General features: G+C 40.1%; 1 non-coding gene across 1 annotated transcript; it reads right to left on the reverse strand.

The window, feature by feature from the left end:
* Window positions 1-20,750: 20,750 nt before the first annotated feature.
* Window positions 20,751-20,857, reverse strand: LOC115933603 (U6 spliceosomal RNA). Its single transcript, XR_004069473.1, has one exon. It is a non-coding gene; the product is annotated as a U6 spliceosomal RNA (small nuclear RNA).
* Window positions 20,858-21,197: the final 340 nt, after the last annotated feature.

The raw sequence follows: 21,197 nt of genomic DNA on the forward strand, positions 1-21,197 counted from the left end.
AAAAGAAAAAAGAAAATGCTCAGTGAGGGTCTGAGGTAACCGGGTCTCCACCTGACAGGGCTTCAGCGGCTGCAGTTCATCATTGTATCCCCAGCACCTCAGTCCCAACCATTTTCAGACCATTGGCCCAGCGGAGTTTGTAATTAAAGGGTTGTCTGAAAATACAAAGCCGAGCTGTGTGAGACTCGCTGATTGTCTTACAGTCAGTTTGCATCTGTATCTTCAGGCGGGTCTTTAATCTCTTACGCTTGGATAAAGATAACTAGAATTAGGAGCTTTTCAAGGGCAAAAGCAAAGTTAATACTCACTTAAATAAATGCCTTGGTAACCAAATCTTATTATAACTCCAACTCAGCATTTAGCTGGAGTCCATTGTGGAATAGGGTCTTCAGTGGTCATTGTGAAGGTGTTTGGAGTCCCAAAATATCTTCAGACAACCACATATATTTTTTTTTACATAAATAGGATTATATGTACAGTTATGAATTTTTTTCTTATATCTTTATCTTTTAAAAATATAAATTTGTGCTTTCTTTGCAACTGCATAGTATTCCATAAACCATCCTTTAGTCTATTTTTATTTTGTGAATGTGCACACAGTATCTTACCTGAATGCATGAAGATGATCATTATTTTCCTTTTTTTTTTTTTTTTTTTAGACGGAGTCTCGCTCTGTCGCCCAGGCTGGAGTGCAGTGGCGTGACCTCAGCTCACTGCAACCTTAGCCTTCTGGGTTCAAGCGATTCTCCTGTGCCTCAGCCTCCCGAGTAGCTGGGATTACAGGCATGTGCCACCACACCCAGCTAATTTTTGTAGTTTTAGTAGGGACAGGGTTTCGCCATGTTGGCCAGGCTGTCCTCGAACTCCTGACCTCAGGTGATCCGCCTGCCTCGGCCTCCCAAAGAGTTAGGATTACAGGCGTGAGACACCGTGCCTGGCCATGTGCAATTTTTTTCTTTTTCCTCCTCCATGCTGTGGATTTGCCATTTTTTGCTTCCACAAACTGCTGTTATAAATGTTGCATCCTGAGAACTGTTGGTTTTATTTACTATTCCAAGGGATAGATTCCAGCAGAATTGCTAAATGAAAGAATATATATCTTGGTTAATTTGACCAAACCTCAACTGCTACATTAAATTACTTGAATTTTTAAACCCGTAAACAATTGTGTAATGAATATACTTGCACATATGTTTTTGAACCCTAATCTCATTATTTCCCTCGAACAAATTCTCATGGGAAAATTACCGAACTAATTATTTTAATTATTATTATTTTTTTTTTTTTTGAGACAGAGTCTCGCTCTGTCGCCCAGGCTGGAGTGCAGTGGCGCAATCTCGGGTCACTGCAAGCTCCGCCTCCCGGGTTCGCGCCATTCTCCTGCCTCAGCCTCTGGAGTAGGCGGGACCAAGGCGCCCGCCACCACGCCCGGGTAATTTTTTGTATTTTCGGTGCAGACGGGGTTTCATCATGTTAGTAGCCAGGATGGTCTCGATCTCCTGAGCTCGTGATCTGCCCGCCTCGGGCTCCCTATTTTAAATATTTTTTAAAAATAGTCTTTGCCAATCTACTAGGTTAAAATGATAGCCCCCCCACACCCCCCCTTTTTTTTTTTCTGGAGACAGAGTCTCGCTCTGTCACCCACACTGGAGTGCAGTGGTGACATCTTCGCTCACTGCAACCTCCACCTCCCGGGTTCAAGCGATTCTCCTGCCTCAGCCTTCCAAGGAGCTGGGATTACAGGCGCCCGCCACCAAGCCTGGCTAATTTTTGTATTTTTAGTACAGGCAGGGTTTCACTATGTTGGCCGGGCTAGGCTGGTCTCAAACTCCTGACCTCAAGTGATCTGCCTACCTCGGCCTCCCAAAGCGCTGGCATTACAGGCATGAGCCACCACGCCCAGCCTTATCCACACTCATTATTCAGCATTAGAGTCTTTCTTTGTCTTCAGTCTCTTCCAAATGCTTCTCAATTCCACTGGAAGCAGATAACTATGATGTAGGAGTTTTCCTTTCTTTTATTTTCTTAGCCTTGTTTCTAAATCTCTAAATCTAAATGGGCAATGTGGATTCCTTCAGGCCTGCAAGTTCTCTCATTTGTTTCAAAATATTTTATTATTTCATTTTCTCCTTAAAACATAAGGCTTTTCTTTTTATTCATTGCTTGAGATTCTTATAAGCAGGATGCTTACACAGATTTGAGATAATGTATTCAATACACTTATCATAAAATAAACAAACTCAAAAGAACAGCTTGCACACTGTTAGAGCAATGCATATGGATGTACTGGGGCAAGAGTAAGAAGATGGCATGGGTGTGTGTTACGCATAGGTCATTTAGCAGTGTTTTCAGTGTTTCACAGTAATGCAAAGCACAGTCATCTCTTGGAAAATCACAACTTGTTTTGGCAATTTTATTACTCTTTTTACTGTTCTTACCACATAGGAACAAATTTTAATGTTAAAGATATGTATAACAGGCCGGGTGCGGTGGCTCATGCCTGTAATCCCAGCACTTTGAGAGGCCAAGGTGGGTGGATCACTTGAGGTCAGGAGTTTGAGACTAGCCTGCCCAACATGGCAAAACCTCGTCTCTACTAAAAATTGGCTTGGCGTGGTGATGGGCGCCTGTACTCTCAGCTAATTGGGAGGCTGAGGCAGGAAAATCGCTTGAACCCGGAGACAGAGGTTGCAGTGAGCCGATATTGCACCTCTGTACTCCACCCTGGGCAACAGAGTGAGACCCTGTCTCCAAAAAAAAAAAAAAAGATACATGTAACAAAACTAAAATAGGTGCACACACATAAATAAATATATATACACAGTACACTACACACATACACACACCAAGCACTTTTACCATGGGGTTGATAAAGGCTAGGATTACAGGTGTGAGCCACCGCGCCTGGCTGAGAACACATATTAAAAGTACTTGGGATTATGCTAGGTACTTAGTAAATGCTTAATACATATTAGATATTGTTATTGTATGTAGTTTAGGTACCTGTTTGCTTAAAAATTTGCAGCATGAATGTAAGGAACTATTCATTTTATTTTGCCTCTTCTTTCCATGACAAATCATTTGTGTTTTTTGCTGCAGCCCTAGGAAATCTCTTGCTTCTCCCCATCCCCTGTACTGATACTGAGTGTCTGCCCTACTAAAGGAATATAAAATTCAAATCGTAACAACATGACTGCATTTTCAAGGACCTTGTGAATAACAATTATTCACATTTATATAGTACTTTACAGTTTACAAAGAGATTACATCTATTTGACTTACAGCAAACTTGTGAGCTAAATAAAGATGATATTAAGATTTTCTCCCTCTTTTAAATGGTGTATTAGTTTGCTAGGACTGCTGTAACAAATTACCACAGACTGGGTGGCTTGAGCGGCAGACATTTATTTTCTGAAAGTTCTGAAGTCTATAAGTCTCTGATCAAGTTGTTGGCAGGGTTGGTTTCCTTTGAGGCTTCTCGTCTTGGCTTGCAGACGGCTGTCTTCTCCCTGTGTCTATACCTGGTCTTACCCCTATACAGCCTATGTACTAATCTCCGTTTCTTATAAGGATATCAGTCATATTGGATTAAGGCCCCCTAATAACCTCATTTTAACTTAATTACCTCTTTAAAAACCTTATCTCCAAATATCGCATTCTGAGGCACTGTGGACTAGCACTTCAGCATATGAATTTGAGGGTAACACAAATTCCACACATTAACAGATGGAAGAACTGAGTCTGTGAGGTCAAGTGTCTTGCCCAGGCTCAGAGCACAGTCAGGACTTGTTTTCTGTACTAGACACCTAAGCAACAAGGAAACTTCTAATTTCCACTTTCTAATATATCATGGAATTTTTTCCACATCAATGAAAACACTTCTACATAATCCTTTTTAATATTACCTAGTTTCCCATTGTGTGAACATAATTTATGTAAGCAATCCTGCATTGATCTAAGATGTTTCTTGCACTTTTAAAAAAAATATGCCTGGGAAACATAGTGAGACCCTGCCTCTGTAAAAGAAAAAAAAAAAATTATCCAGGAATGGTGGCAAGCACCTGTAGTCTCAGCTACTCAGGAGGCTGAGATGGGAAGATTGCTTGAATTCAGGAGTTGGAGGCTGCGGTGAGCTCTGATTACACCACTGTGCTCCAGCCTGGGCAACAGAGTGAGACCCTGTCTTAAAATAATAATAATAACAATAATAATAATTCTACTATGAGCATCCTTGTAATTAAATATTTGCCGCTAACCTTTATCATTTTGTGAAGATGAATTCCTAAAAGTAGAATTGTTGAATCACACATTATGCAGCTTTTAAAGATACTTCTACTTACTTTTTTTAAGAGTTAAGTATTGCACCTCCTACAATAATCATGGTTAAATGTTAAGTAGTTATCTTTTTTATAGTAATGTTTTACATTCATGAGTCTACACATCCATACACATGCACAGATATATCTCAGATAGTTTGGATATTGCAAAATTAATCAAGGAAAGACTATTGTGAATTCTGGAGGAGGCTGACTCATTAATTTCACGAGTGGATCTCCAACTCCAACACAATGTTTGGCACTGAGAAACCCTCACTGAATATTTGATGAATATCTGAATGATAATCTAAGAATATAGTGCCTTACATTTGCCTAAAAATAATCTATTTATCTTTGCTGCCCCTGGGAGAGATGGTAAAGTTGTAACTACTGGCAAAACAGGATTTCATTTTGTTTTAACACTAACAAAACATGCTTACATTCTAGATCAGAGGGCTTAAAGTAACTATTAGCAATAGGCTTAAAAATACCCACACAATGGAAGTGTTATTTTAAAAAATAATTTATAGACCATATAGAACATCACTAATGAATTCAGCTTTCAAGAGCAGGAAAAAGGTCACTGCTTTAATCCTGTTAATTGCCTTTATTCTGGCTCTAGAAATTTTAGAAGTTCTAAATTATAAGTTCATTGCAAATATTCTTATTTGATTATTTGGCTCATATAACGGCAAAGGAATAGAGGAGGTTTCCATGGGTTGGCAAATAAATAATTACCAGTCATATTTTGAAATTCTCCCAATGAGTTGTTACCTTTTTCATTGCATTTGCAAATGTAGCATCACAAAATTGCCATTGTTTTTTCAATTTTTTTTTCTGTTTCTCATAATCTATAAAATATTCAGCAGCTCAATTTAAAATAGAGAAATAACAAAAACACATTAAGCTTTCAAATTGCAGCTAAACACATTAATTTGGTGTAAAATGCTATAACCTAAAATCCTTTCTTTCCTCATTGAGTGCATACTATGCTTGAAGCATTATGCTGAAAACAGAACTACAGATGTGTTATATTCTAAATTCCAACTGTTTGACAATTTGCTTTTTTTTAGGATAGAATGTGGTTTCTTCATCTCTAAATGTTTTGTGGGATTATTCCTGCTTTTTGACTTCCCTTTCTTTATTCATTAAGGTTTTCCCCATTGTTTTATTATTTGATTTGTGTATAGGTAAATAATCATTCTGTCCGTTTTACTTTCTTCGCTTCTACCTTTTATTACTTACTGAGTTGACTCTTCCATGTGTCTTCCATTGTGTTTTCTCACCTATTTTCCTGATTTTTTTTCCTTTTAAGTACTGTATTAGTGACTTTGGGGAGGACAACTAACTTATGGAAAATGTTTATGTCTACCTTAGCTCTAATTCAAGTTCTCTTAAAGGCAGCTTTGACCTAAATTAATGGACTCTAAACTCTTTTGATCAGATACTCCATCAGTAAAAAAATGTTTGAACACTCCCCCTAATATATGAGTATATATTTATGTACAAATGATATACATGTAATATACATTTATGAATATAAATAATTATATAATGTATGATTTAAAAACAAAAGTTGACAATGGAAATTAACAAAGGATGAGATTAAAATATGTATGTTGATGTTCGAATACTTTTTCTGTGAGCATCAATGGATCATCTTGTGCACCCACTGTGGAGGCCACTAGTTTGGGCTTTATCCTTGTCAGACAAGTAAGGAAGTCAATGAGTGTCCTATTTACTCTAGTCCCTTTTAGAATATTCTGGGGAAAATGATGATGATAACTTCAAGATTCATATTTGGAACCCAAGACATTGAGCTTAACAATAATATATGTGCCTTGAAAAAATCAAACATTACAGAACTATACAATGAAGAAAGTGAAAGTCTCCCATTTTTCCTACTATCTAAAGAAAACCATTGTAATTGTTTGGTTATTGGCCTCCACATTTTTTTTAAATGAACATATTAACATATATTATTATCTTCTTTAACCAAAACGTGGCCATTCTCATTTATACGAGTTGTTTCATTACTTAATTTTCCAAGGATATCTTTCTGTGTTGATAAAAAGAGATTTTCTTTTAAAAGGATGCATGGGCCAGATGCTGTGGCTCATGCCTGTAATCCCAGCATTTTGGGAGGCCAAGGCAGGCAGATCTCTCAAGCCCAGGAGTTCAAGACCAGCCTGGCAACATGGTGAAACCACCATCTCTACAAAAAAAACAATACTTTGTCGGGCTTGTTGCCTCCTGCTTGTAGTCCCAGCTACTCGGGAGGCTAAGGTGGGATGTTTGCTTGAGCCTGGGAGGTCAAGGCTGCAGTGAGCCCTGACTGCACCAGTACATTCCGGCCTGGGTGACAGAGTGAGATCTTGTCTCTAAAAAATAATAAATAAATAAATAAATAAATAAATAAGTAAAAGATGCATGTATTCCATTATATGATGTATCTTAACTTATTTAATAAGTACTTATTCATACTCATTCCCAATGTTTCGCTCTCATAAACAATGGTACAATAAACATTCATGTACATATATTTTTGCATTCTTCCCTGGGTGTTTTCATAAGATAAAAGTGGAATTCTGGGTGTAAGGATATGAAATGTTTTTGGAACAATAAAATTTTCCATTGGTATTACTTAATTGCCCTCCAAAAGATAGCAGTAATACCCTCCCCAAAAGATTGGCTGCTTATTTTCCCATATCCTCTTTAGCGCTAAAAGGTATTAGTGTTTCAATGTTCTTTTTGGTCTGGAATGAAAAAAAAAATTTTACTTGTTTTAATTTGCCTTTATTTAATTGTTAATGTGACTGAGGATTCTTTTATATATTGGTCACATATTTGTGGGAGCAATAATTTTTTGTTGTTTCTATTTTTAACTTTTCATTATGGAAATTTGCAAGCATACAGAAAAGAAACATCATACTTTAAAAATTGTCAGCGTTTTTTGCCAAACCAAGACGTCATATTATTTTATATAGGAAGTAGGATTGGAAGATGTCATTTAATGCCCTTTTGACCCAGGCACTCACTCCTAATTCCTTGGCTTTCCATAACAAGTTGTGAACTGTCTTGCTGCAGTGAAAACGTAGTTGCTGATTTAGATCACCAGAGGGCAGACCACGGGAAAAAAGGGAAAAAAGGAAAGGAAATCAACATCAACCGAGATCCTGCTTCAGTGTGACCCAGAGGTCTCAGGGAGCTTGCTCTCCCATTAATATTGGAGAGGAGGGGAGATTAATCAGAGGCATTGTTTTAAACTGTAGTAATACATTTAATTATCTGATAGTAATATATTTAATTATCTGAGAGTAATGTATTTTATTATCAGATAAAATATGTTTTCTCATGAATTTCTAATCATTCTTTTATGGCATCCAAAAATTATGTTTTAATTACAATTGCATCAAATCTGTAAGACAGTTTGAAAAAAAAAGGTCCTTATGATATTTATTTTTCCTGTTGAAGAATATGGTGTTTTCCCCATTTAAGTCTTCATTTGTATCTCTCAATCAGCATTGTAGTTTTCCTTATAAAGATCATGCATATCACTCATTTTGCTTGGGTGAGTTTATTTTACATACATTCTAATTGGGTTTTGATGATTTTACAGAAATATACTGATTTTAGCAGCATTAACATTTAATATCTTTTTTTTTTTTTTTTTTTTAGACAGAATCTCGCTCTGTCTCACAGGCTGGAGTGCAGTGGCATGATCTCGGCTCACTGCAAGCTCCGCCTCGCAGGTTCATGCCATTCTCCTGTCTCAGCCTCCCGAGTATTTGGGACTACAGGCACCCGCCACCACGCCCGGCTAATTTTTTGTATTTTTTAGTAGAGACGGGGTTTCACCATGTTAGCCAAGATGGTTTTCACCGTGTTAGCCAGGGTGGTCTCGATCTCCTGACCTCGTGATCCGCCCGCCTCAGCCTCCCAAAGTGCTAGGATTACAGGCATGAGCCACCGTGCCTGGCCAATATCTGTGTTCTTTTATTAATTATAGTAGTTATAAGGTGATTCTTTTTAATTTTCTTGCTATGCAATCATATATTCTAAAAAATATATATTTTTTGTTTTTGCCCTTCCACTGTTTCTCTTTTTTCTGTTTCGTATTTTATTACAGTCACTAAAGATGATAAACAATGTGAAATGTTTAATAATGATGATAAAGAATGAATCTTTAGGCCAGGCACAGTGGCTCACACCCTATAATCCCAGCACTTTGGGAGGCCAAGGTGGGAGGATTGCTTCAGCCCAGGAGTTTCAGACCAGCCTGGGAAACATTTTGAGATCCTGTCCCTACAGAACATACAAATAAAATTAGCCATGCGTGGTGTGCATCTGTGGCCCCACTTACTGGGGAGGCCGAGGTAGGTGGATCCCTTGAGCCCAGGAGGTGGAGGCTGCAGTGAACTGTGATTGCACCAGGGCACTCCAGCCTGGGTGTCAAAGGGAGACTCTGTCTCAAAAAAAAAAAAAAAAAGACAAAAGCATACATCTTTACCAGGTATAACTGACTTTTTAAAATTTTTAAGAAAGGCTGGGCATGGTGGCTCACGCCTGTAATCCCAGCACTTTGGGAAGCTGAGGCAGGCGGATCACCTGAGGTCAGGAGTTCAAGACAAGCCTGGCCAACATGGTGAAATCCCATATCTACTAAAAATAAAAAAATTAGCTAGGTGTGGTGGTGCAAGCCTGTAATCCCAGCTACTCAGGAGGCTGAGGCAGGAGGATCATTTGAACCTGGGAGGCGAGGGATGCAGTGAGCCAAGATCGTGCCACTGCATTCCAGCCTGGGTGACAAGAGCAAAACTTCATCTCAAAAAAAAAAAAATTGTAAGAAATACTGTTCATTATGCTTATTTTAATTTTTTTTTCACCCAGCCTGGGCAACAGAGCAAGACTTTTTGTCTCGAAACAAAGAAAAAAAAAGTTTTTGTAGAGATGGGGGTCTCACTGTGTTACCCAGGGTGGTCTTGAAGTCCTGTGCTCAAGCAGTTCTCCCACTTTGGCCTCCCAAAGTGCTGGGATTACAGACATAAGCCACCTTGCCCAGCCCAGGTTAAGGTTTTAATGTATTTTTGAACTGTTTGCTGGCATTTTAACTATTTTATATCTAATATTTATAGTAGGATTTGTCTTACTAAAATTTTTTGGTGTATCACATCTTTATTGAATTATAGTGTCAGAGCTATGTTTAGCTCATAAGAGAACTAGATAATATACAATTATTTTCTCTTTTGTTCCAGAAAAATATATAATGATTTTTATCCATGTCAGTATTATTTATATATTCCTAAGGCATTTCTGAAAAGAATGCTGTTTTTAAAACTTAAAAGTGGAAAATAAATAAATGTTTGTATCACAGTAGAGACATTTTATAATTCAAAACCCTTAACTGTTAATAGAGGTTATTTTTTTTCTACCTCAACATGTTAAAGAAGTGCCTACCAAACTCATCATAAAAGATTATTTCTGTCTAGGTGTGCTATGGGTTATACTATTATATAAAGCAGACAAAATCCTTTATTTTCCTCAGCTGTTCTGCTCAGTCACGGAAAGAATAAAATGATGCCTAGTGATTCAGCATCTGAAATGTTATACCAAGTCAAAAGTTGCTGCATATTTACTTTTCACAAGAAGCTATTGCATTTCTTAGGTGCTGGAAGATAATAGCCACAATAAGCCATTACATTTCTTACTAGCTTATAGATAATAAAATTCCAAGGAAGTCTTCCTTGAAAGAAAAAAGGCGGTAAAGAATTTGACCCTTGTTTTATCTAGTTGTATATCTTGCCTCTAAAAGTAACTTTTCAAGCCAGCAAGGGTGTGTAAATAAAGAAAAAGAAAAAAAATAGAAGTAACTCATAGCATGGATAATTAAAAAGTAGTTGTGATAAACTTCCAGGTAAGTAATATTGATAAAGCTTAATTATGACCCTTTCACTCACAACTGGTCATAACTCCATGACAGCATCAACAGAACTTTCTACCCTGATGAAAATGTTCTATTTCTGCATGTCCAGTGTGTCTCTGTGTCCAGTGTGGCTCTTGAGAGCTTGAAATATGGCTTGTACAACTGAGAAACTGAATTTTCTTTTAATTTAATTTAATTAATTTATTTATTTTGAAATGGGGTCTTGCTCTGTTTTCCAGGCTGGGGTGCAATGGCACAGTCTCAGCTCACTGCAACCTCTGCCTTCTGGGTTCAAGCGATTCTCCTACCTCAGCCTCCTGAGTAGCTGGGATTACAGGCGTGCGCCACCACGGCCGGCTAATTTTTGTATTTTTAATAGAGACAGGGTTTCACCCTGTTGTCCAGGCTGGTCTCGAACTCCTGATCTCAGGTAATCCGCCCACCTCGGCCTCTCAAATTGCTGGGATTATAGGTGTGAGGCACCATCCAGGCCTATTTAATTTTAATTAATTTGAATTTAAGTAGTCACACGTGGCTAGTAGCTACCATATTGGACAGTGCAGCTTCAAAGTATGAAATTTACTCAGTATGAGTACATTAAAAACTTAGAATGTTTCACCACTAAACATGTCCTTACTATGCATAAATAATTTCCATTTCTAATATTTTGACAATTGAGAATCAGTATCAGTCTCTGCTCATGTCTCCAAAATTATTTATACTGGCATTTTAACAATTTGGTTTGACACTTCCTATCTGAGGGTCCTTATTTTGCCATTCTGAGAAGGATCTGTTTTTCCCACCTTTGGCATTTTGTTGCTGCTGTTTCCCTTTGTTAGCATTCTTTTAGCTCTGTCTGTACTTTTGCATCTAATCCTACTGAATTTTTGCTATTTTTTTTATAGGTGATTTGGTTTAAGTACTGGACATGAACATTTTGCCATGTATAAATTATGGATAATTATATCAAAAAATGGTCTTGGGTAAGCAGGAGAATCGCTTGAACCCAGGAGGCGGAGGTTGCAGTGAGCCGAGATCATGCCACTGGACTCCAGCATGGCCATAGAGCGAGACTCAGTCTCAAAAAAAAAAAAAAAAGAGAGAGAGAAAACAAAAGAGTTTACCAGGCCGGGCATCCCAGCACTTTGGGAGAGTGCCAGTTATATCCATCTCCACAGGTTCCCTGAAGATCTCATTCTTATGACTAGTTATCTCCTTCACTCTAGAATCTAAGGAATGGTTTACAACTATTTATGGGTTCTTGTGTCTAATCTTTAAATTGTATTCTTGTTTTGTTGAGCATCCAGGGACATATTAGTTAATCATTTAGTCCTGGCTGTCTTGTGATTTTAAAAAATGCCTTTGGCGGTCGGGTGCAGTGGCTCAAGCCTGTAATCCCAGCACTTTGGGAAGCCGAGGTGGGTAGATCACTTGAGCCCAAGAGTTTGGGACCCTCCTGGGCAACACGGGGAAACCCTTCCTCTACAAAAAAAATACAAAAATTAGCTGAGCGTGGTGGCATGCACCTATACTCCCAGCTACTTGGGAGGCTGAGGCAGGAGAATCACTTGAACCCAGGTGGTGGAAGGTGCAGTGAGCCAAGATTGAGCCACTGCACTCCAGCCTGGGCGATAGAGCGAGAACTTGTCTCAAAAAAGAAAAAAAAAAAAAGGTTTACAAAAAAAATTTTAATGAGAACTGTAAGAATAGAATCAACACTTTAGTACTGAAATTACACCCATATCATTGAACTACTTTTCAAAGATGAATCCATTGTCCTAATCCATTACCATAATTACACTTTTTTAAAAACTCACTGAAACTATGCACTTCAGTAAACACCAGTTTTACATGTAGTATCCACAACCATATCCATTATTACTGAAACTTTAAGATTTGGTGTTTATACTATTGTAACAATCCTGCATATGTTGCTTCTTGTATTTCTATAGGAGTATAAATGTATATTTAAAACACATTCTGGTAACTTGTTAGCTCCCAAGTAGGGAAAAATACAAATTTTAAAAAGCCTTACAGGCCAGGCATGGTGGCTCATGCATGCAATCCCAACACTTTGGGAGGCTGAGGCAGGAGGGCAGGAGGATGGCTTGAGACCAGGAGTTTGAGACCAGCCTGGGTAACATAGCAAGTCAGCCCTCCCTCAGCCCCCACCACCGCTCGTCTCTACAAAAAAAAATTATTTAAAAATGTGCTTGGAGTGGTGGCATACACCTGTAGTCCCAGCTCCATAGGAGGCTGAGGAGGAAGGAAGGCCTGAGCTCAGAAGTTCAAGGCTGCAATGAGCGCAGTGAGCCATGATGGCGCCACCGCTTTCCACTCCAGGCAACAGAGCAAGAGCCTGTCTCAAAAAAAAAAAAAGAAGGATTTTGGTTTCAAATGACCGAATAGGATAAAGGAATTATTTCAATGAATTATCTTTTGATTAACAGATCTCAAAGTACCATTTTTAGAGAGGTTGGACCAACCATTCATTTGATGCTGAAACTTCATCATTTAATAAATGAATTCATCATTTAAGTCATTATCTTAAGTATTTAGGAATAATGGTGGCTGCCTAAATATAAAAAAACCAAAAGCTAAGCTAATTTTAAATGAAATTATATGTGAGTGCAATCCAGCTATTGAAAACGCTGAAATATTGTACTAGCTGAATGTGTAACAGTTCAAACTCAAGTTTTAAAATATATTTTTCTATCATGGAGAAAATTGCCTATTAAGATTTTTTTTTTTTTGAGACAGTGTCTTGCTCTGTTGCCCAGGCTAGAGTGCAGTGGTGTGATCTCAGCCCACTGCAGTCTCCTTCTCCTGGGTTCAAGCTATTCTCATGCCTCAGCCTCCCAAGTAGCTAGGATTACAGGCATGCACTACCACACCCAGCTAATTTTTTGTATTTTTAGTAGAGACAGGGTTTTGCCATGTTGGCCAGGCTTGTCTCTAACTCCTGACCTCAAATGATCCGCCCACCTCGGCCTCCCAAAGTGCTGGGATTACAAGCATGAGCCACCGTGCCTGGTCCCAATTCTTGATAAAATAGAATCTTACTACCTTAATGCTCCTCTTTTTATTTATTTATTTATTTATTTTTTATTTATTTATTTATTTATTTTTACTACACTACTCATGGCATCTGAACCTCACCAATTTATAATTTATGATATAAAATTTCTGCTTGCATTTTTCATAGAAAAATATTTTGTTAAAATAATAATGTGAACACAAAAAATAATATAAAACATGAGATAATCCTTGTTATTTTTATATGTATTTTTTAAATTAATGTAGCCAGGAGTAGTGACTCATGCCTGTAATCTCAGTACTTTGGGAGACCAAGGCGGGAGGATCACTTGACTCCAGAAATTTGAGACCAGCCTGGGAAACAGGGCAATACCATGTCTCTACAAAAAATACAAAACATTAGCTGGGCCTGGTGGCACGTGCCTGTAGGTACATGCCTGTACTCCCAGCTACTCAGGTGGCTGAGATGGGAGAATCACCTGAGCTGGGGAGTTCAAGGCTGCAGTGAGCCGTGAATGTGCTACTGCACTCCAGCCTGGGTGACAAAGTGAGACCCTGTCTCAAAAAAAAAAAGTTAATGTAATGTTGGATCATTTTTTATGATAGCTAGGGATATTAGCTATTCTTATCTGTTTATTCTTTTTGATAAATTTCAGAATTATTTTGTCAAGTTCTCCCAAATTATTTTTTATTGGGATTTTGCTCTATGCATATTAATTCATTGGTGGGAGAATGACATTATTAAAATAGTAGTCTTCTAAAAATATCATATTGCTTTTCTTGTACTTTATACTTTTCAGAAGAATCTTCTGGTTTTCTTCATATTGGTAATATATTTTCCCTCAAAGTTCATTAACTTATTCACATCTGCTGCTATTGTAAATTAGGATTCCTTTTTAATTACTTATTTCAAACTGAGTATTTTTGGTACCTGTGAATGGCATTTAATTTATACATGAATATTTTATACGTACTGTATATATTTTATTTATGTTTTTTCCTTATTTATGTGTATTACCTTATTTCCAAACATTTTACTAAGATTTTTAGTCTCCCACAAACTGGAAATTTTGTTTATTGTCCATTTGGTTAATCAAAACTTATACCGACTTTTGGACTTTGGGGGCTCAGGGGAAATGGTCGAGGGTGGTGAGGAAAAGACTGCAAACTGAAAACAGTGGCATAGTGCTTAGGTGATGGGTGCACCAAAATCTCAGAAGTCACTACTAAAAAACTTATTCATGTAACCAAACACCACCTGTTCCCCAAAAAGCTATGGAAATAAAAAATAAAGAGTTATACCTACTTTTTATGCTATGTTCATTAAAGTTTGAAACTCACTGGAGTTGTGAGCACTGGGGTTATCACATATAGACAAAGGGCTCTTGCCTGCAGAGTTAGAGGAACAGTAGGAAAACATTCCAGAAAATCTGTAAATCATTAAGAAATAGTAATTTATGAATCTCTTAATTGATTTACAGATCAATTAAGAAATACATAATCAATTAAGAAAGACATAATTTCTGTATGTGTATGTACACAGAGATTCAAGGGTGTATAGAGATTTTGTTACAGGAAGTCACTGTAAGAGTGTTCAATATGGCCTCCCCCTCCCCCTCTCCCTCTCCCTCTCCCCACGGTCTCCCTCTCCCTCTCTTTCCACGGTCTCCCTCTGATGCCGAGCGGAAGCTGGACTGTACTGCTGCCATGTCGGCTCACTGCAACCTCCCTGCCTGATTCTCCTGCCTCAGCCTGCCGAGTGCCTGCGATTGCAGGCGCGTGCCGCCACGCCTGACTGGTTTTCGTATCTTTTTGGTGGAGACGGGCTTTCGCTGTGTTGGCCGGGCTGGTCTCCAGCTCCTAACCATGAGTGATCCGCCAGCCTCGGCCTCCCAAGGTGCCGGGATTGCAGACGGAGTCTGGTTCACTTAGTGCTCAATGGTGCCCAGGCTGGAGTGCAGTGGCGTGATCTCAGCTCGCTACAACCTCCACCTCCCAGCCGCCTGCCTTGGCCTCCCAAAGTGCCGAGAGTGCAGGCTCTGCCCAGCCGCCACCCCGTCTGGGAAGTGAGGAGCGTCTCTGCCTGGCCGCCCATCGTCTGGGACGTGAGGAGCCCCTCTGCCTGGCTGCCCAGTCTGGAAAGTGAGGAGCGTCTCTGCCCGGCCGCCATCCCATCTAGGAAGTGAGGAGCGCCTCTTCCCGGCCGCCATCCCATCTAGGAAGTGAGGAGCGTCTCTGCCCGGCCACCCATCGTCTGAGATGTGGGGAGCGCCTCTGCCCCGCCGCCCCGTCTGGGATGTGAGGAGCACCTCTGCCCAGCCGCGACCCCGTCTGGGAGGTGAGGAGCGTCTCTGCCCAGCCGCCCCGTCTGAGAAGTGAGGAGCCCCTCCGCCCGGCAGCCACCCCCTGGGAAAAGAGGAGCGTCTCCGCCCGGCAGCCACCCCGTCCGGGAGGGAGGTGGGGGTCAGCCCCCGCCAGGCCAGCCGCACCGTCCGGGAGGGAGGTGGGGGGGGTCAGCCCCCCGCCCGGCCAGCTGCCCTGTCCGGGAGGTGAGGGGTGCCTCTGCCCAGCCGCCCCTACTGGGAAGTGAGGAGCCCCTCTGCCCGGCCAGCTGCCCCGTCCAGGAGGGAGGTGGGTGGGTCAGCCCCCCGCCCGGCCAGCCGCACCGTCCGGGAGGTGAGGGGTGCCTCTGCCCGGCCGCCCCTACTGGGAAGTGAGGAGCCCCTCTGCCCGGCCACCACCCCGTCTGGGAGGTGTACCCAACAGCTCATTGAGAATGGGCCATGATGACAATGGCGGTTTTGTGGAATAGAAAGAGGGGAAAGGTGGGGAAAAGATTGAGAAATCAGATGGTTGCGGTGTCTGTGTAGAAAGAAGTAGACATGGGAGAATTTTCATTTTGTTCTGTACTAAGAAAAATTCTTCTGCCTTGGGATCCTGCTGATCTGTGACCTTACCCCCAACCCTGTGCTCTCTGAAACATGTGCTGTGTCCCCTCAGGGTTAAATGGATTAAGGGCGGTGCAAGATGTGCTTTGTTAAACAGATGCTTGAAGGCAGCATGCTCGTTAAGAGTCATCACCACTCCCTAATCTCAAGTACCCAGGGACACAAACACTGCGGAAGGCCGCAGGGTCCTCTGCCTAGGAAAACCAGAGACCTTTGTTCACTTGTTTATCTGCTGACCTTCCCTCCACTATTGTCCTATGACCCTGCCAAATCCCCCTCTGCGAGAAACCCCCAAGAATGATCAATAAAAATAAAAAAAAAAGAATGTTCAATATGTATTGACATAAACTTCTGAAACTTTTAAAAATTTTTATATACTTTTAATTATTGTTTTAGAGATGGGGTCTCACTATGTTGCCCAGGCTGGTCTTGAACTCCAGGGCTCAAGCAATCCTCCTACCTTGTCCTCCAAAGTGCTGGGATTACAGGCATGAGCCACTGTGCCCTACCCAAATTCTGAAACTTTTGAAGAGGTTATTGGTATGTTGATGTTTGGGGAATAAATTAGGCATTTAACATTAATTGAATGAATGAAGAATTCAATGAATGAATATATGTAGCACTTTGCTATGCCCAGAGGGTACAATGATAAGCGAAAACAGATTTGAGAGAGAGAGACATTAAGTAAAGACCAAGGTAAATGCATCATCTGGTCCTGGAGAAAAGAATTTGAGGAGCCCAGAAATTTTGGCAGCCACAGGCACCCTCCCCAACGTAGCCTTAACCACCCAGAGGAAATCTAACCCTAATGGACACTATTCCCTTTGGGGTCTCCCATCCAAGTCCCTGATTTGTGAAACAAAAGCCAGAAATACTCCTACTGGACACAGTTGTCAAATAGATGACGACCTGGGTAGGAGAGCACCTACGCCACCACTCCACCTTCAGTTAGGTGCCTAAAACTTCTATTGCCTGACCAATTTCCTTCCTCACTTGCAAGTCACTAAATATTCTCAACGACTTTTCAAGGAACCAGCAGAGCCTGAGACCTCAGTCATGTATCCCTGAACAGCGGGTGAACCTAGCTATTTGTACTGCCCAAAAGCCAAGGATGTCCACCGTTGCCCATAGCCACTTTCCAGGGTGCCCAAACCACACACTGGCTATGCCATGTGCACCCCTGAAACAGGAAGCGAACTCCATGATCCGTTGCATTTGGGTGGAGCCTCAAGTGTTTAGGACTAAGAACTGCATAAAATTTGCCTGATAACAGTTTGGAGGGAAGACTGGTTTCCAGAAAAGCATTACACTATTTTGACTTATAAACACCTTGGTTTCCCAAAGCTTTGGTAGTTTTCTGAATACTTTGGTCTATAATCAGCCAGTCAGTCCCAATCAGGAAAACAAAAAACACTGTACATCATTCAAACACAAAGGGATTTAATTCTGGGAAATGGTTGCAAAGGCATTGGAAAGGCTGGGGGAGAAAGGAACGAACGCTGCCCAGAGATGAGAGAGCTGCTACCACTCTTAGGCTGGAGCCCTCTAGCTGCATTTGCTGCTGGAGGTTACGGTGTGGCCAGTGCCAATTCTCCACCTTCACAGAAGAGGCCCTATGTGGCCAGTGCCGAATTGGCCACTGAGACTCCTCCACCACTGGTGCCAGATCAGAATGGCGTCTTTCCTCTCACCAGTAACTCTCATTGGCCAAATTTGACTAGAAGCCAGTCGGTAAAGGATTCTGGGAAATGGAGTATACAGGCTTCCAGGCCCTGCAGTTATAAAACAGAGTGCAGAAAGGGAATGTGACATTAAGCCAAGAAATGTAACTGGCACAATAATATCAATCAGGCTGGGCATGGTGGCTCATGCCTATAATTCCAGCACTTTGGGAGGCTGAGGCGGGCAGATCACTTAAGGCCAGGAGTTCGAGACCAGCCTGGCTAATATGGTCTCTACTAAAAGTACAAAAATTAGCTGGGTGTGGTAGCCCATGCCTGTAATTCCAGCTACTAGGGAGACTGAGGCAGGAGAATTGCTCAAACCCAGGGACCAGAGGTTGCAGTGAGCCGAGACTGCGCCACTGCACCCCAGCCTGGGCAACACAGCAAGACTCCATCTCAAAAAAAAAATTAATTAAAATAATGTTAAATAATTTTTAATCAGTTACATTTGATAGGAAATTCTGAGTGACTGAACAAATATAAAACATTAATCACTTCCCAATCATTTCTTGGGAAATCTTACTGTTGAGGTTTATTAGGATGGCAACAATACACCTACTATGTGCCCACAAAAATTAAATTTTTTTTTTAAAAAAAGATGGCAGTAACACAAGACCAAGATAGGTAGTTAAGAATGGATGAGAAAAGGAAAAATGATGAAAGGCAGCATGGATTTTGAAAAAGACTCCATTTTTTCCAATTAGAAAGCATTTTGTCTTCAAACTTGAGGATGGGGGTAGAGGAGCAACAACTGAAACCTTTCCTTTTGTCTAAGTGGCAAGAGCCAATGAGATTCATAAGAAAAAAAAATCTAGCTTACTAATTATATGTAAAGTTGCCTTTATGATGGAAGAAGAGCAAGTCACCAAAAATACAAAAGCTAGATTAAATTAGCATCCTTCAATGTCTTTAGACAACGGAGTAAAACAGCATAATAGAGTTATGTCCCAAGATTAACTTCCTTTTCATATGCCACTCAGGCAGATCCACAAGCATTTGTAAAAGGCTCACGTTACCATCATTTGATACCTGATGTGGAATTTTTTTAAAGCTTCTTTTTATTTCCTCCACCCTCACTCTGATTCATAAAGTGCTTCGTTAGAGTTCACTGAGGTTTTGTGGCCGGAATTAAATGATTTGAAAGTGAGTTAATTCCTATTTTGTTAGTTAGCATAAAAAGCATTCAATGAGCAGTGCTGAGCAGAAGGATTGCACTAATGGTAAACATGCATAGATCATTTCAAAGATTGTTTTGAAAATTCTACTGTATAGTAGAGCACATTTAATTTTAAAAGATCTTATACACTTAAAACACTAGTTTTTAAAAGAAGCTTTTCTCCTTTCCAGGGCATATGTGTATGTGCACAGACATCCTACATCTATAAGTATATTTTGTGAGATACTATTCTGAAATGCTGTTCCAGAGACTTTTTCCAGAATTATGAAACAGTTTAGAATTATAAAAGTTGGGATGGCTTTCTGGAACCTTTTTATTTTTTAAAAGCTGTCACTTGCTGTCATCATAAAACGCCTAATATTACCAATGGAAATTAATATTGATATAGGTATTAAAATAAGCTCATCTATATATTTACATTTTTCACTTGTGATAAAAGGAAGAATATTTCTGTTATATACTTTTCTTAAGTTTGTGCACAATTCTCTCTCAGTTCTCCTGGGTCCGAGGTAGTCAACCCATTTCACAGTTAAACCTTCTAGGAAGATACCGGAGATGTGAAAGCAATGGATTGAGTTATGTTTGTGAAGCGTAAACTTTCCCCTCTCTCCTCTTAGAGGGGATAGGGCAAACATTCAAGACACATTCATGGAATGCTGCAATGGAGACTCCAAATGGGTGATTTCACAGGTGACCTGTTTTCAGTTCCACTCTGGCAGGATGCACAGGTGTGGCTGTGCTGATTGTTCAGATAATGAAATTTTCCATACCCATTGTGATAGGCAGAATTGTGGCCTCCAAGAATGCCCATTCCCTAATCCTCTGGAATCTGTGAAAATGTTCCTTTACATGGCAAAAGGGACTTTGCAAATGGGGTTAAGGTTAAGGATCTTGAAATGGAGAGAGTACTCTGGATTATCCAGGTGGACCCAATCTAATTACATGGATCCTTCAAAGTGGAGGACCTTTCCCAGCTGCAGTCAGAGGGAGTGATGTGACTATGGGAAAAGGATCAGAGGGAGATGCGGTGTTGCTGGCTTTGAAGACAGAGGAAATGGACCATGAATCAAAGAATGTGGGCAACTTCTAGAAGCTGAACAAGGCAAGGAAACCTATTCTTCTTCAGCGCACCTGAAAAGTAATACAGCCATGTCAACACCTTCATTTTAGATCAGTGAGACCTGTGCCTGACTTCTGACTTAAAGAACCGTAAGATAATAAATTAATGTTATTTTAAACCACTAAGTTTGTGGTAATTTGTTACTGCAGCAATAGAAAACTGATACACCCATAAAGTCACTGCACCAACTCCCCCTAGTGCCTCGGCCATCCTGACCCTTGCCTTAGGACCCTCAGTCTAGCATAAAAGGAGTAACCCCTGGCATAGCAGGATTCCAATATCGCAGCCAGCTTTCATTCTGACTGGGCTATGACTAAGCATTACCAGTTGTGAAATATTTTGAGCATCACGTGATCACAGGGGGCAAAGTCAGCAACTTTCAAACTTTTTTTTTCCCTTCTCCACCTACAGTAAAATATACATTTTAATCTCAACCTAGGACACACACATATTATCGAAATAAGACTAATATTTCATGAAACAGTACTTACCTACATGCACTGCACAATGATATTTTCAAATTCTACTCTTTTCTATTTTTTTTCTTACAGGGGCCATGCTAATCTTTGCTGTGTCATTCCAATTTTAGTATATGTGCTGCCAAAGGGAGCACCTTTTCTATTTTTTAATGTAAATTATAACCATTAAACTGATTTTATGATTTACCAGTAGGTTTCTATCCTCAAATGAAAAACACTGACCTAGATCGTGACAAGTCTATGGTGAAGATGTAGAGTGTCTGATACAGAATATTTTCCATTTTATTTTTTACAGAAGCATAAACATTTGTTCAGAATGTAAATTATTTCTATATGTAACCATAATTCATTGTTGTTAAATATTATTAATGTGCCAAATATGTATTTGCTTTCTCTTGGTGAATATCAAACCCATGACAGTTTGGAAATCAAGCCTAATTGTAAGAGAGTGGGACCACAGCAGGGAGATGGAAT

The sequence above is a fragment of the Gorilla gorilla genome, chromosome 12 (assembly GCF_029281585.2).
Source record: "Gorilla gorilla gorilla isolate KB3781 chromosome 12, NHGRI_mGorGor1-v2.1_pri, whole genome shotgun sequence".
Lineage (NCBI taxonomy): Eukaryota > Metazoa > Chordata > Mammalia > Primates > Hominidae > Gorilla > Gorilla gorilla.